Raw genomic sequence first — 16,200 nt, forward strand, 5'->3', positions numbered from 1 at the left:
GTTCTGATTGTAATAAAGAAAGGTCACATGCCATAAACCAGTGTATAAGAGGCCAGGCCTCCGAGAGGCTGTTAGAGCACCTCGAGACGATACCTTGTTGTCTGATCTGATGTGTTCTGCTCCGTCGGAATAAACTTCTGTTTTCCTGCCTTCTGGTCTCCGGCGCCTGCCTCATTGCTTGGTAATTTGAATGGTACAAGGGCGGTTAGCGCCGGGCAAATCTTGAGAAAGGTCCTAGCCCTACCTTTTTCCACAATTGGCGTCCCAAAGCGTGGGGCCCATCAGCGACACGTGGATCCAGTGGGAGAGGTCCCGACGACAGAGTGAACGACTGCAACGATCGGGAAGAGCTCGTGTCCGATAGACCCTCGTCTGACAGCCGATCATCCGACCTTCGCTAGTTCTGAACAGACCTCTCTCGAGTGATCTACGGTCCTGACTGGGAACCATCAGGAGTGCCACGGGCATCACGAAGGAGAGAGGACGATCGGGCGCTGGATCCAGAGGACAGGAAACCGTCCATGCGGTCCGGGTAAGGTCGTGTAAACACGACGAACTGAGAAAAGATTGTTTTGTTTGGATAATACTAGTATTACGCTTTGTTGAAAACCTCTGGAGATTCGCTGTCTGCAAACGGAGAAAACAACAGGCTCTCTCTTTGCAAACAGTGAAGGATAGGTAACGCAGACTTTTGTCCCCGTTGTAATCCGTCGTGCCTATCTTCCTCCCCCACTGTTTCCCGAACTGTCGTTCGTGGATTATTGTCTGGAGATTCTTTGTCTGCAAACAGGGAAGAACAAGGTCTCTCTTTGCAGGTAGAGAAAGAGTGGGTAACAATAACTTTTCGTGCCCACTTATTCTCCCCACTGAATTGTTTTGATTGACCGATTATTCGGTATTGGTTCGTTTGAGGTATTCACCGCCGGCAAACAACGGAGAATAGAAATATTCTGTCTAGTCTTTGCCCGCCGTGATAAGATAGGTAGTGCAGACTTTTGTCCCCGTTGTAATCCGTCATGCCTATCTTCTCCCCACTGGTAGGTAGCCTGTTTAGCCCGGACCGCTTATTAGAGATGAACCATCCAGCTCCACTGGAGGGCACCCCTAATAAGGACATGTTCACTAAGTATGGACTAGTCGCTATAGCTTACACTAAACTATGGCGTAAATATACGAAAAAGAACCCTGAAAGTCAGTGGCCACTGATAGGTTCCTTTAATGAAAATAAAATAAAAACATTAGAAATAGCGCTCCAGAAGAATAAGACCACGCCCACTATGCTCGACAGTATCGGCATGTGGCGCAAAGAAACGGAACAACGAAAGAAAAGAGAAGAAGCAAAAATAGGGAACGAATTACGAAAGGCAGCCCACCTGGCCGCAAAGCAACTAGAAGAGGAAATAAACGAAAGAAGGGAAGCTACACAAAACCAAGAATCAGGGTCAACAGGCCAATGTCCTGTTAGGACCCCCTCTACGCTCTACCCTGAATTACCCTCCAAACAGCGGGCGAACGATGAGTTACTACTAGGTCCCCCAATCATCTACATGCCCCCTCCGTATGCCCCCTGCCAGCAACACCCGCGGGCCCTAAGTGTAAACGAGAACGACCTTGGCGCTAGTGCACCGGCCCTCACGGCCTCCGCACCAGCCACATTAACAACTTCATCAGACGATCCCGAGGCTAGCAAACAATCACCAGCCAGACTAAACAGGTTGAGCAAAGATGAACGGGATGGGATCGACAAAATAGCAAAGGCATTAGTAGAACGAAGGGAGAGCGAAGATTATACAATGAGCGTATATAATTCACATGCCGACAGCCACAGACGGCATTTCATCTTGCGGTTCAGCTACTACACCCTGAACGCGTATGAAGATAGGTATCAAAGTAAGGGTCCCGCTAAACTAACAACGCTGTATAGGAAGATTGATGTTGGAGATGGGACTGAACGTGAGGCGACGGAGCTCTTCATGCAAATGCTTGAGGTCTTCCGCCACCTCACGGAACAGAAACCAGAAGCCAAGATTACGGTCCCTGAAACAACCTCGGTAGAAGTAGCCAATACTATGATGCCTATCAGAGAAGCGGCCCCTTACTGGATCCCGCCACGGGGCCAGGGAACGAGCGATGATATCAATAATGAAAATGCAAAAGGGAGGGTTGTGTACAATTGGGTTTACCAACCATGGGACCGACAAGATATCCTAACCTTTAAGCAAACCCTGCCCGATTTAAGAAAGAACCCGACGGCATTTTATACCGAATTAGGCACAGCCTTGGGTTCGACCATAATGACTTTAGCGGACATTGACTTGTTCTTTGGGTTATGCCTGCCAGCTGACGTGTGGAAGCAAATCCGGAAGGCTGACCACACGGACCTGTTTGGACATACCTGGGACCAACTCGGTAAACTAGATAGACAGCGAGAGCCAGGAAGGAAACCAGTGAAGGACATACTGGAACTCCCAGACAAACTAGTTCAGAAGTTAAAAACGCTGGTCCCGGAAAGAAAGGTAGACTGGTCGATAGTCACGGCCTGTCGACAGAAACCCCAGGAAGATGTGTCAGAATACTTCTCCCGATTCGAGACAGTGTTCTCCGACTACAGTGGCCAAGACATGACCACCGCAACCGGACAGCACCTGTTTGTACAAAATTATGTAAAGGGCCTAACACAAGAAGTCTCCCAAAAACTGCAGACGAGTGAGAGTAGTTGGGGGGCCTCCAAACCCGCAGCTATCCTTCAGATGGCTCAGTATTACGAACACCAAAAGAATGAGAATGATAGGGCATCCGAGAAAAAGAAGAAAGATTTAAAGGAAAGGGTAATGATAGCCCAGATACAGGGTATAGCGATAGGACGGGAACACCAAAGGGGGAACTACCAATCAACCACCCCCAGAGATCTACCTCCTAAAGATCACACCCCAACATCCCACACGGGACGTAGAGACATTAGCAATGACCAATGCGCCTTCTGCAAAGGGTTCGGCCATTGGAAATCCCAGTGTCCGGTTTTGCTAGAAGTGAATAGAAATAGGGACTCCAGGGATGTGGCAGGTGGTCCGAGAAATAGAGTACAAGGACGAGGGAGCACCAACGACACCAGCAATAACAGATCAGGGAGACTGGACACATTTGACCGTCCCCGACAGAACCAATATCAGCTGTCCGAAGGTGAAAATGCCCCCGACTTTGCATAGGACTGCCAGGGGCAAGGGAGGGATCCAGTCGAGCTCTGTGTTGACCAGCAAGGTCCTTATGTCACCGCTAAGGTCCTGGGTACAGAGTCTCCATTCTTGGTAGACACTGGGGCGACACGTAGTGTGTTATCAAAACGACTGATTCCAAGGGCACCCTTGTCTGGCTCACACATAACGTCGATAGGTTTCGATGGAACGCCCTCCACTAACCCCCTGTCCGTACCTATTACCTTTGACCTAGAAAACAACACCACTGACGCAACATTCCTGCTTTCCTCCAACTCCCCTGACGCCATTATGGGCATTGACTTACTGAAACATTTTCGAGCTACCATTAGGTGTTCCCCAGATGGAATACGAGTCATCCTGTACGACAACCCAGACCTGCCCAGATCCCGTCCCCCACGACACATGTGCTCCATAACTGACGCTGACATGTCCTTGCTTGACACCCTACCTCCGTACCTATGGGCCAAGAATGACTCTGATGTGGGGCGAATGATGATTGATCCTATTCACATAACTGTACGACAGGACGCTATGCTCCCGAAACTCCCGCAATATCGGATATCGCCAGAGGGTGAGAAGGCACTGGTAGCGATCATTCAGTCTCTGGTAGATGCAGGAGTGGTTGAAGAGGTGGTTAGCAACGTCTGCAACAGCCCAATCCTACCTATTATTAAGAAGCAAGGTGAAGGAGATGAGAAAGCGTACCGCTTCATCATCGACTTACGAGAGATCAACAAAGTGGTTGTACCCCAATATCCTGTAGTCTCCGATATCACCACCATTCTGACCCTCATCCCGTCCACTGCCACCATCTTCACTGTTATCGACCTTAAGAATGCGTTTTTCTCTATCCCCATCCATCCAGACAGCCGTTATCTCTTCGGCTTCACTTTAAAATCCCGCTCGTACCGATTTTGTAGAGCCCCGCAGGGGTACACTGAAAGTCCCAGCATTTACAGCCAGGCCCTCAAAAGGCAGCTGGATGCCTTCCAGCTACCAGATGGAGTGGTGTTGATCCAATATGTTGACGATATCCTTTTGGCGGCCGACACCACCCCACTTGCCACGACAGCCACTGTCCAACTCCTACACTTTCTTGCAGAAAATGGCCATAAAGTCTCCAAAAAGAAGTTACAGTTCTGCCAGCCACAAGTGACTTACCTAGGCCATCTTCTGTCCAAAGAAGGGAGGAAACTTACACCCGACCGAATCCAAACCATCCTAGACACCCCCATCCCAAAAACACAAAAGCAGGTCCGCTCTTTGGTTGGCCTAACCTCTTTTTGCAGACAGTGGTTGCCTAATTACAGCCTCATTGTGAAACCATTACTTGCCCTGCTGACCAAAGATGTCCCCTCCCCGCTTCCTTGGACCACTGAGTGTCAAGCCTCCTTTAAGGAATTACGGGATGCACTCTGCTCAGCACCCGTCCTCGGAACCCCGGATTACTCCAAACCCTTCTCCCTCTTCACCCACGAAAGGGAGGGGTGTGCATTGTCTGTCCTAACTCAATCAATTGGTCCTAAGCAGCGCCCTTGTGCCTACTTCTCCGCCACTCTTGATCCTGTTGCCAGGGCCTTACCTGCCTGCCTTCGAGCGGTAGCTGCCGCTGCTGTCTCTATCCGTCAGAGCGAGGGAATCGTACTTTCCAACTCCCTCACAGTGCTAGTACCCCATGCAGTCGACACCCTCTTGAACCAGACAAAGACCCAACACCTGACTAGCGCACGACTGACAGGGTACGAGTTGACTCTGCTTGCACCCCACATCACACTAAAGAGATGCACGACTTTGAATCCCGCCACATTGTTACCCCTGCCTGAAAATGACCCCGACATTCCTCCCATCCACGACTGTGTGACCCTCACGGACGAACAAACTAGGAGTAGGGTTGACCTCCGAGACACTGCTTTTACTGACCCCGATGGAGAGCTATGGGTAGACGGCTCATGCATCAAACTCCCAGATGGCACCACTTCAGCCGCCTATGCAGTAACGACAGCCCGAACAGTAGTTGAGACAGCCTGCATCACACAGCGATCTGCCCAGGCAGCAGAGCTGATAGCCCTCACCCGAGCATGCATCATAGCCGCAGGGACCACCGCGAACGTATATACGGACAGCCAGTATGCCTTCGGAGTGGTCCATCATTTTGGACTCCTGTGGAGGGAGAGGGGATTCCTGACGTCCCACGGCACCCCAATCCTCCACGGAGATCTAGTTTCCGCTCTGATTGAAGCAGTTCTCCTCCCCAAACGATTAGCGGTGATCAAATGTCAGGCACACAAAAGGGTGACAGACTTAGTCGGACAAGGGAATGCATTGGCCGACATCACTGCACGAACCACAGCTGAGAATAGGACGGTGACACGCATGTACATGACCAGGTCACAAGCAGAAAAATGGAGTGACACAAGGATAATGATCAGAGACATACAGTCGGCCAGCACCCCTCACGAGCTGACTGAGTGGGCAAGGGTGGGTTTGAAGGATGAGGAGGGCTGCTGGCGAACGAAGGATGCAAGCAAATGGTTGCTGCCCGACTCATATCTGATCCCCATACTGACGATGGCACACTCCCCCGCACACATAGGATCTGCACCCATGATCGAACTCATTTCCAAAGTCTGGCACAACGACAAAATCCCTGACTCAGCCAGACGCCTAGTTCAACAGTGCCTCATCTGTCTGCAACACAACCCCGGGAAAGGGACTGTGGTACCCCGGGGAGGGTTTGGGACCCCCAATCACCCCTTTGAGGTCCTTCAGATGGACTACATCCAACTAGAGAGATGCCAAAGCCTGAAGTATGTACTAGTCATCGTGTGTGCCTTCAGCAAATGGGTAGAGGCCTATCCAACCCGTGACAACACTGCCATGACTACTGCCAAAGTACTACTGAAGGAATTCTTCCCTCGCTATGGCCTTTGTCGAATTTTATGGAGCGACAATGGCCCCCACTTCATAGCTGAGGTTATCCAACTAATCCTAAAGGGGTTGGGGGTGAAGCAAAGGTTTCATGCGGTCTTCCACCCCCAATCCGCTGGTCTAGTGGAATGCCATAACGCCACACTGAAGCTGAAATTGTCGAAAATAGTGGCCACCACTGGACTTAACTGGCCGGATGCCCTCCCACTGGCCTTGTTATCGATGCGCTCCACTCCCACCAAGCACCATTTGACCTTCTACGAGGTCGTGTTTGGGCGACCGATGAATCTCTGGACTGCTCCCAAACCGACCTCCATTCATGACGTCCCAGACGTCCTACTATCTGATTATTTGTGCAAGTTAACTAAAACATTGTCTGTCATTCATCAACAGGTGCAGCAGGCCATCCCCGATGCTTCCAGGGGCCCCGGCCATGACATCCAACCGGGAGATTTCGTGTTGATACGAAATTTCCAGCGGACCAAGAGTCTGGAACCGCGGTGGACGGGCCCCTGGCAAGTGCTGATTACCACCCGAACGGCGCTCCGAGTGGAGGGGAAGAAGCACTGGCTGCACGCGCATCATTGCCGGAAGGTCTCTGCAAACCTGGCCACGACAGAAGACGTCAGCGCCCAAGAAGAGCTCCTGAGCAAAGACCGACCGATATTGGACTGTTATCCCGATACTGAGGCACTCGAACTTGCAAAATTCTCTGATCCCACTGTGCCATCCAGAGAAGGGTATTTCCTGCGTCGAAAGGAGGGAGTTTCGGCTAAGTAGGCCACGGACTAAGTTAAATCTCAGAACGGTGACCTAAACACAATCAAGGGTTACCGGGAGAGAAGCTAAACGAAGTCTGTGGTTCTGCCCACTACCGAGCCCCTTGAAGGTGATGGAAGCGCCAGATAAGAAGATGATGGAAGCGCCAGATAAGAAGATGATGGAAGCAACAGGAAATACCCAGTATAGAAATCCAAAGACTAACAACTTGCACAAATCAAAGACAATCGCACTCTTCATTGTCTTCCTCTTCTGCCTCCTCCTCATGACCTCCTTCTGGATTCTGGAGGAAAGCACGCCGGCTCATGAGGCATTGCTACCTACTGCACAACCAACACCCCTGAGAGAGCATCACCTAATCTCTCTGTCGCCTCAGCTCCGAGAAAGGCACAGGGAATTCTGGAACAATTCCTTCGTGCAACTGTTGCACCAACACAACCTTGCTGCAAATGCTACGAACTGCTGGATCTGCGGGTTGCTCCCGCATGCCACAGGACACTCCATCCCCTTCATCCCTTCTCCTTTCTCAGTTCACGGCTCCTGCCTCGCCTGGTTGATCCTCATCCAAGAGAGCCACAAGGACAACGCCACCTCCAGCCGGACAGTGTCACACTTCTACTCTGGGTTCTGGCTGAACAGAACTGGAAAGGCCCCTACTGCCCTGTGTCCTGCGCTCGCAGGTGCCACCTTCCTCAAAGACATTCCAGCCAAAGAACGAGTCGAAGTACAGGTGCTCCACAATCCAGCCAGAACCGCCTTCTCTCATCTGCAAAAACAAACTACCGACACCCTGACTGTGGCCCTGTCTGTTATCAATGTCACAGGTCTCGTGTGTCTCGAAGGCCATGGAACGCAGCTGGTGGGTCACAGCGCCTGCCGAATCACCAGAACATTGGACTCAGCTGACCCCCCTTCCTTTGTTGCTTCTCCGAATATGTACTTTGTGTGTGGCACCAAAGCTTACACCTGGCTCCCGAGAGGTTGGAAAGGCGCCTGTTACATTGCCTTCGTTCTTCCACCCACGTATGCAGCCCCTGCCAACCACCACCGGCAGAAGCGTGCAGACGACATTGGACAAGCCGACTCCACCGGAGCACAGTTCCTTGATGCAGCAAAGGGACTTGTTCCCCTGTGGGGCCCAATGGCAAACAGCCGTGCTATCCGACACCTGACCCAGGCAGTGGAAACAACGATCAACATCACGGCCGGCATCCTCGCCAACAACACGGCGGAGCTTCAGGCGGTCCGCCTTGTGACCCTCCAAAATCGTCTTGTCCTGGATGTGGTCCTAGCCGACCGAGGAGGAGCATGCCGCATCATCGGATCTAGCTGCTGCACCTACGTGCCAGATAACTCGCCTTCAGTCTACAAAGCCATTGAGCACCTCCACAGACTTTCCTCGGAGGTTCACCAAGAACAAGAAGGATGGTCGCTCGGGAGCTGGTTTTGGGACACTTTGAAGAATTGGGGTTGGAAGTTGTTTTCCTTCGTGCTGATACCTGTTGTGATATTATGTGGGTGTTGCTTAGGTATCCAATGTCTGCCACCTTTGTGCGGCCTTGTTTCTAACTGTATGTGCCCAAAGACTTTGGACTTCCGAAATGAGCACATGAGCCCCCTCTATGAAGTAGAAATACGTGGCCTTATGGGGATAAATCCAAACTGACAAGTTGGCGAGACATGTTAAAAGGGAGGACTGTGGAATTTTAGTTTGCGATCTGAACATCATCTGCGCCAGCTTGTCACCTATGTACTACGTGCACGGCAGCCATTTTAGATATCATGGTCTCCCTGTCCACGATCAATCGCCAGCGCGCCCCTCTGACCCAGCAAGTATTCTCCGCGCACCCTGGCTCCCCCTCCCTCCCCCTCATGAGCATGACCCTTCTGCATGACCCTGTCCTTGGGAGTCACGCCAGCGCCTGACCAACACCTCCTCTCCTCCCATGAATGCCCCTCTGTTGATAAACCTTCCCTCAGCTCGATTGTCCACGCGGCATGAATACCACTCCTTTGATGACCCCTTCCCCCGTGTCCAGCTGTCCACACAGGTCTGAGGCCATCGCCTAAGCCGGCAGATATCATTTACTGCCCCTTATTGTACGAGGTCGCTCTCCTTCAAAGGACCCTCTATTGATCCAGGCCTCCCCACCCCCTGTGATATGATCAGGCGCACACACCCTAAGACTCGACGGAACACTCAGCTGCGTGATGACCCCCTCCTCTTATCAGCAGGTTGAGGACCTCTATTGTGGGGATATATGGGGGTGGGATTGACACGAGGATTGCGGGGATGTCTTTTTCTCTATGTCACAATGTTCTGATTGTAATAAAGAAAGGTCACATGCCATAAACCAGTGTATAAGAGGCCAGGCCTCCGAGAGGCTGTTAGAGCACCTCGAGACGATACCTTGTAGTCTGATCTGATGTGTTCTGCTCCGTCGGAATAAACTTCTGTTTTCCTGCCTTCTGGTCTCCGGCGCCTGCCTCATTGCTTGGTAATTTGAATGGTACAAGGGCGGTTAGCGCCGGGCAAATCTTGAGAAAGGTCCTAGCCCTACCTTTTTCCACACCTGCTTCCTAACTCTTGGTAGTACAGCGTAGCCCCTGCGATTCCCTAGGCCCTAGGCCTATTCACTTTCCGTTTAGTTGTCCTTATACCACTATTTTAGTATATGGTTTAGCGTGCCCCTAGGGCCGTACTGTATTTTGGGCAACTTATTCTATTTTAATTGAATAACTTGTATTGTGCTTGTGCCTCTGACCTCATATAGAGTTCAGAGGGATTGTCTAGAAATACATAACATATATATTTTATATATATCCTGTGTGGTGTCCTTTCATTTGGTATTAAAGGGGTTCCATATGGTAAAACAGCTGGCTTCACATGCCCTCTTGAGTTTAGCCTAAGACTGCTTTGTCCATTCTACCACTAGGATAGCTGGTCTATAAGGTTGACTTTACAACCATCACCATGAGGGTTGTTTGGGCTGCTGCAAGGTGCTCACTAGAATAGTGAACATCATATACTAGGCCAACTTCTCACAAAAATAAATATGGATAAATAGACAGAAATGTCAAAAAAATAAATACTATAAAACTGGGAGCGCTAGCTACAAGGGACCTGTCCCCACAGACACCTCCAATCTACACAGTGCCAGAATTTCCCTCTGGCTAACTAGTGAGCTTGGCACAAACAGGGCTAACTGCACCATGTGAATAATGTTACAAAATACAGCAGCAGCCATTATGCCATTCAGCATTTTCTTTGCACCCTCAGTAACCTTGTGGTAGAAGCTATTAATTTTCAGTTTTTTGACAGCCAAGGAAACAGATCTGGCTACAAAATTCTTTATATTGCTACACCTAGTATGCAAAGAAGTCTGCAAATTATTCCTCATAGTCCCCGCTGCAGGTCAAGCAGATTACTATAGCGATGCTCTGGCAGCACTGAATAGACGATTCGGACAACAATTCGAATCATGGCTATACATTTTTTTTCAGATAAGCAAAAAAAAGAACATAAAGAGCCAATTGATGCCTTCTAAGCATGTCTCGAGTGTCTATCCAGCACGTGTTAATTAATAGGCCAAAGAGAGCAAATACATGCCCAAGTAATTCAAGGTTACGACTCGACAAAATGTAGGAGGTTTATCTTGAGGGAACCCAAACTGATACTGCGTGCCAAGCTAGCACGAAGGCATTCCCATGAACTCTCAGAAGGAGACCCCATTGGCGATATGCCCTGTCAAGAATGTAGCTGTCAAATCAGTAACCGAACAGAACAAAACAATAAAAAAGATGTCATCCAGAAGACCTTCCCAAACGTTGGGTATTGTGGAGTCTCTCTTACGCATGAATCCTCTCACCTGGCAAGGGTTAAAATCTGTTAATTGTATGAAAAAGCAAACCACTTTGCCAAAGTGTGTCAGTAGTCAGCAGCAATTCTATTCACAACCAAACGATGTATTTTTTGCTCCAGGTGAGTTTGTTAAACATCCTGAAAGTACCTCTGAAGAAAACCAAAGTGATCAAAGAAGAGCACAGTATCAGCTGTGGATGACTGCAGGACAACCAAGCATGGGTACCCGTTGCAATGTAAACTATGGGCCCGATTCACAGAACTAACTTAAGACAAAATCCTTAACTTACTACCATTTTCGTATTCACAGAAGGCACTTACACATTTTAGTATTCACAGAAGACACTTACTCATTTCGGTATTCACAGAAGTTAGGCGTCCTAACTTTAGGACTCCTAAATACCTTCTGTGAATTAGGATGTTTCTCAGTTTAATAGTACTAAAGTTAGGACTCCCAACTTCTGTGACTACCGAAATGAGTAAGTGCCTTCTGTGAATATCAAAATGGTTGTAAGTTTAGGATTTTGTCTTAAGTTAGTTCTGTGAATCAGGCCCTATGATTCCATGGTAGGTGCACTAGCACACTAGTAGACGTAAAGTGCTACAATATGCATAAATGCATGAAAGGACTACCAGCTGCACCAGCCCCTCCACAAATTACGACATGCACCAAAGTATACTCATACGGCAGTATGTCGCCTCTTCCAATTGCAGGTACCTTCAAGGCAACAGTTGCTCATCTGCAAAAGTCCGTCGGAGCAAAATATTTCCTCACACAAACAAGGCAACACACTCCGCTGCAAAGCTTCAAGTTTCTGAATTTCTCCAATGAGAAACGACCTTAACAACGCGGGCTCAGCTACTTGTGCCATTTCTCCGCAAGCTGAACCAAGCTTGCCATAACGACTCATATGCCTTAAGAACGCATATGCGTGGATAAGGCATTGCACGGTCTAGATGCAGAGTGGATGGGCAGGCACAGAAAGACAGGAAGGGGAAGGATAGAGAGGGGATGTAGAGAGCTACATGGGGCTGGGGCAGAGTCTTGGGGGTAGTTTTACGGGTTGAGGATAGCTTTTAGGGCTCTGGGTCATTTATAGGGCAGGGAACAGTTTTAGGACTCAGGGCGGGGGGGCTGAGTCGGGGTAGGTTTTACGGTGTGGGTTCAGTTTGTAGGGCTTGGGGTGGGGGAAGCGACAGTTTTCAGGGCTGGGGGCAGTTAGACCTCAGGGCAGTGTGGCTGGGTGGGTGTAGTTTACAGGGTTAGGGGTCCGTTTTTAGGGCTCAGGGTGTGGTGCTGGGGTCAGGGCAGTTTTTAGGCTGTGGAAACAGTTTTTGGAGCTTAGGGAGGCAGGGGAAAAGGTACAGTTTTAAGGGCTGGGGCAGTTTTAGGCCTCAGGGTATGCTGTGTTGGGGTACTTGATGGATGTAGGGGACAGTTTTTAGGCTCAAGGCAGGTGGGCTGGGCTCTGGTCGTTCTTAGGCCTGGGGTTAATTTTAAGGACTCATGGTGGGGGAAAAGGGACAGTTTTCTGGGGGGGCTGGGGTGTGATCTTTAGCACACATGTCCCTTTACCAATTATGTCTTTACCATGAAATTGCGTGGTAAAGGGATGCATGCTAAAGACATGGTTGTGGTTAAGACTGCGTGGTTCAAGCATGCGTTGTTCAGGCATGCATTGTTCCATCATACATCCCTCTCCAACTGATCATGTTTGCATTCAGAGTGGTGGCACGAAAGATGCACAACATGCCTGAAGAATATGACAACACATGCAATGGAATTGGCTGCTTCAAAGGCAGCAGCTGCACATCAGTCCCTCAGTCCGCTTTATAGCATTGAGCATGAACGCATCCTGTTTCACATACAAGTAGAGGTAAAAAAAGAACTAGCAACTTTGGAGACACCTGAAATTCGAGAGAAGGCCACTCATTGAGTTTTGCTGAGAGTGGCTGCTCGCAAAGTGAACCAACCAAAATAGGTGAGAATGAAAAACCTCTTAACTATCCTAACGGAAAGCTTCATTCTATTAAGGACACAGAAGTGAGAATTATGCTGTACTTTCTTCTTTATTTTCTCTCCAGTACCCATATAAACTGTAATAACAAACGAACTTTCCATAGGAACTAGGAAAAAACTCACATGTTATGATAATTGTACTTCTAGAGCACATGATTACCATATGGTGTCCTGGAGCTTAGTTCAACAAACTGAAATACAGGAAGAATGGAGGCCCAGAACTACCAATTCCTAAAAAGCCACGTCTTTAATGACTTCCTCAACGAAAGCAGACCTAGAGAGGCACGGATTTGGAAAGGAAGAGCATTCCATGCCCTGGCAGTGCAGATGACAAAACTTCTACCCCCCAGTTGTGTAGTGTAGTTCCTATATTCCCAATAGGCTCTGCGCATTGGAATAATATATCCTATAGATGTGACGTAGGACTTGTGTCTACTAGGTCTCTATCGAATATATTAAACTTAATTGTGAGTGTCAGCTAGCTCAGAGGTCACTAGAAACGTTCTCGAATGTACAAGAAGGGATTCGTTTCTGACAACCGCAAAAACATGAAATGATAGTGTACCTGGCGCACTCAGATTCAATTTACTCTAATCTTACGATAAGTGTGCAATGATGTGTAAATGCCTACTGAGCATAAATAACAATAAACCTTAGAGGCCCAGCCCCGCAAGGGCGACTGGGACAACAACATGCATCAACACATGAATAATTTTTGGCAATAAAACGTTCAATTCATTTTCCCATTTGTTCATTCAAATAAACTTTTATGTTTCCACAAGATTCTTAGAAGAATTTTACATCCAAAATACTTTTCAATTACATTTGAACAATTTCATATGTTACAACCAATATCACAAAGTACATTATTAACTTCACACCCAATGCATCAGGGGTATAGCTGCAAAAGAAAATATATCATGAGACCAATTCATTTGAAACAGTCTTCTTTCTCGTGCAGAAGAAATGAACTGCTACAATCGTAATACTCGCTGTAAAGTATAATGCATACAGCAAGAAGAGTATTATAAAATAATACTGTAAAAGCATGGTATGGTTTCTAAGCCATAAAATACATACATGAATAAATAAAGACTAAAAGTACTCAACTGGTGTTTCTAAAATACGCCTACCCCGATGTACCTAACCTAAGTTTAGTACGAGTGAAGAAGTAAGTGTGGTGATAAATAAGTTTAATATTCTTTTTGCTAAGAATCTATCCAAGATTTCTCTTAGGGTCTAATCAGCTCCGTACCTTGGTTTAGAATGAAGGAGGTCTGGTATCTATCTGCCTCAGTACTCGGTTTCCCAACACTCCGCAAGGGGAGCTTGGAAACACTGGAGCTGGAATTCTCGGCAAGAGAAAAGTCAGCGTCTCTCTCAGTGCGTCTGCTGGAGGGTCAGCTCCCTTCGGTACTTGCTGCAGCAGGATGCATCGGTCAAGTAGATAGTCGAACTGCTCCAATCCACCGTGTGTTTGCTAGGGCAAGTGTGGGCATATTTATAACTTGAAGGTGCCGAGTTTGATGTAAGGTTGGACATAATAACGTCATCAAAGAGTCTCAGTTCTTTGAAAACTCCATGAGTTCTTGGACAAATCAATATTCAAACTAGGGGAAGTCCCTAACTGCTGAAGCCGAGTTTTCCAAGAAATCGTTGTGGATTTTCGGAACTAGTGGAAGTAGCCATGCCGTAGTTGGACTGCATGGGCCATGTCTAAATATGGTTATGATTTCTATGCCTATATAAGGACAAGGTGATTAATACCTATATAAGGACATGAATCGAGAAAATTACACTAGGGTCCTAAAATGCTATACAACACCCACTCCACTTTATTATGTTCGACATTACTAAATTTTAAGCACTAAAACATATCTAAGCATGTGTTTACAATCCCACCCAAAATAAAAAAATGCATTTGAAAATGGTTGTACACAGAAAGATGAGCATTTGCATAGTACGCATTAAAAGGAAATGATATCATTGTAAGCATATAATATGATATTGATAATGCTAACCGAATGAATCATGAAAAGAACATTTATGAAATGGCTCTAGGTTACAGAAGAAAAAGTCGAGACCATCCCATAGCAGAATATATATAAACTGTTTTGGTTTCTGTATTAAGGTCAATATTGTTTCTAGGAAGTATTCAAATAATTTCTTGTTCTCTAAGAATAGTTCTACGTCAAGCAGATTTACTGTGTGCCAAAAAGTTCAATTTTGGAAAAAATCAAATCAAATCGTAGAAAAATAGAGTTCCAAAGTTAGAAGTTTTGTTTTGAAAAAGCAAAGGTCGAAGTCAGAGTTCATAGAATGCTGTGTGCTAGTTTCAAAAGTTATTCTTGGTGTCAGGGGAAAACATTAAATCTTCTAAGCTGGCAAAGAAATCGTCTACCACAGTAGGTGAAAGTTGAACCACTTCATTAAGTAGATCAATCATACACAGATGTGAAGCATTGCCGTTAGCGTCAGTCGCATTAGCGTTCGCAGTAGATGGTACCTGTGTGCCTGTTGGTCCACGTATCTCACCCTCAGCTGGAATTGCCAGTGAGACCTCAATGAATTCCGCCATCAGGATTGGTAGCCGTTGGGGACAACACAATGCATGAGCCGTTACCGAAGGAAGCAAAGCGTCAACATCCATTTGCAGTGCTGATGGAAGTGTCAGACAGATATCCAACACGCATCTCTCTCCACAAAGCAGGAATTGTAGAACAGGTAAGAAGCAATCTTGCCAGATTGGTCTGAATGATAGGAACCACGTGGTATTCAGATCTCTCAAACAAGCCTAGCCAAGAATCTGTGTTATGCACTCACGATACTGCATTGCCAGAAGAGTGTTCTTCATGGTAATCTGGGTATCGCTGGTGACTGGACTTGCCATAACGGAGCAGAAGGAACAAGAATAGTATGGCCGGAATGCCCGCCACCCCCTCCCAACACCACTTCCCAATGGGAGAAGACAGACACAGGTTTGAACTTTTGGAAGGCGGGGGGGAGTTACCCCCCCGGCCGTATTTATTAAAATATGAAACAAAATTTAAAACATTAAATAAAAGTTTCATGAATTATGTACAATTTTACTTTTATTACATTTTGATGAAGACATGTTCTTTGGCTAACCTTAACAGATCTCTAATACAAAGGTTTCCTAGCCGAGTCTAGCATCCTGAAAATGCATACATTCTAAATTAAAATTGTACATCCTAGCATTAAGGGCCAACGGCAAGGTCTTAACCAGTGTCAGATCCCTACTACCAAAATCCCGCCCTCACGGTGTGAGTGGCGCATGCGCAGAGGACTTTACCCTCATTGCCAACTGTAACTTCCCTTGTCGTGGGGGCCCCCTTTCACTCGACGCCATCTTAAAGGTCGTCCGAGTTCCCGTG

General features: G+C 47.6%; 1 protein-coding gene across 1 annotated transcript in view; it reads left to right on the top strand.

Moving 5' to 3' along the window:
• The window catches only part of ACYP2 (acylphosphatase 2), an 834,305-nt gene that overhangs the window by 20,966 nt on the left and 797,139 nt on the right, over nt 1-16,200 (top strand). The gene's annotated exons all lie outside the window — the stretch shown is intronic.

The sequence above is a fragment of the Lissotriton vulgaris genome, chromosome 6 (genome assembly GCF_964263255.1).
Source record: "Lissotriton vulgaris chromosome 6, aLisVul1.2, whole genome shotgun sequence".
Classification (NCBI taxonomy): Eukaryota; Metazoa; Chordata; class Amphibia; order Caudata; family Salamandridae; genus Lissotriton; species Lissotriton vulgaris.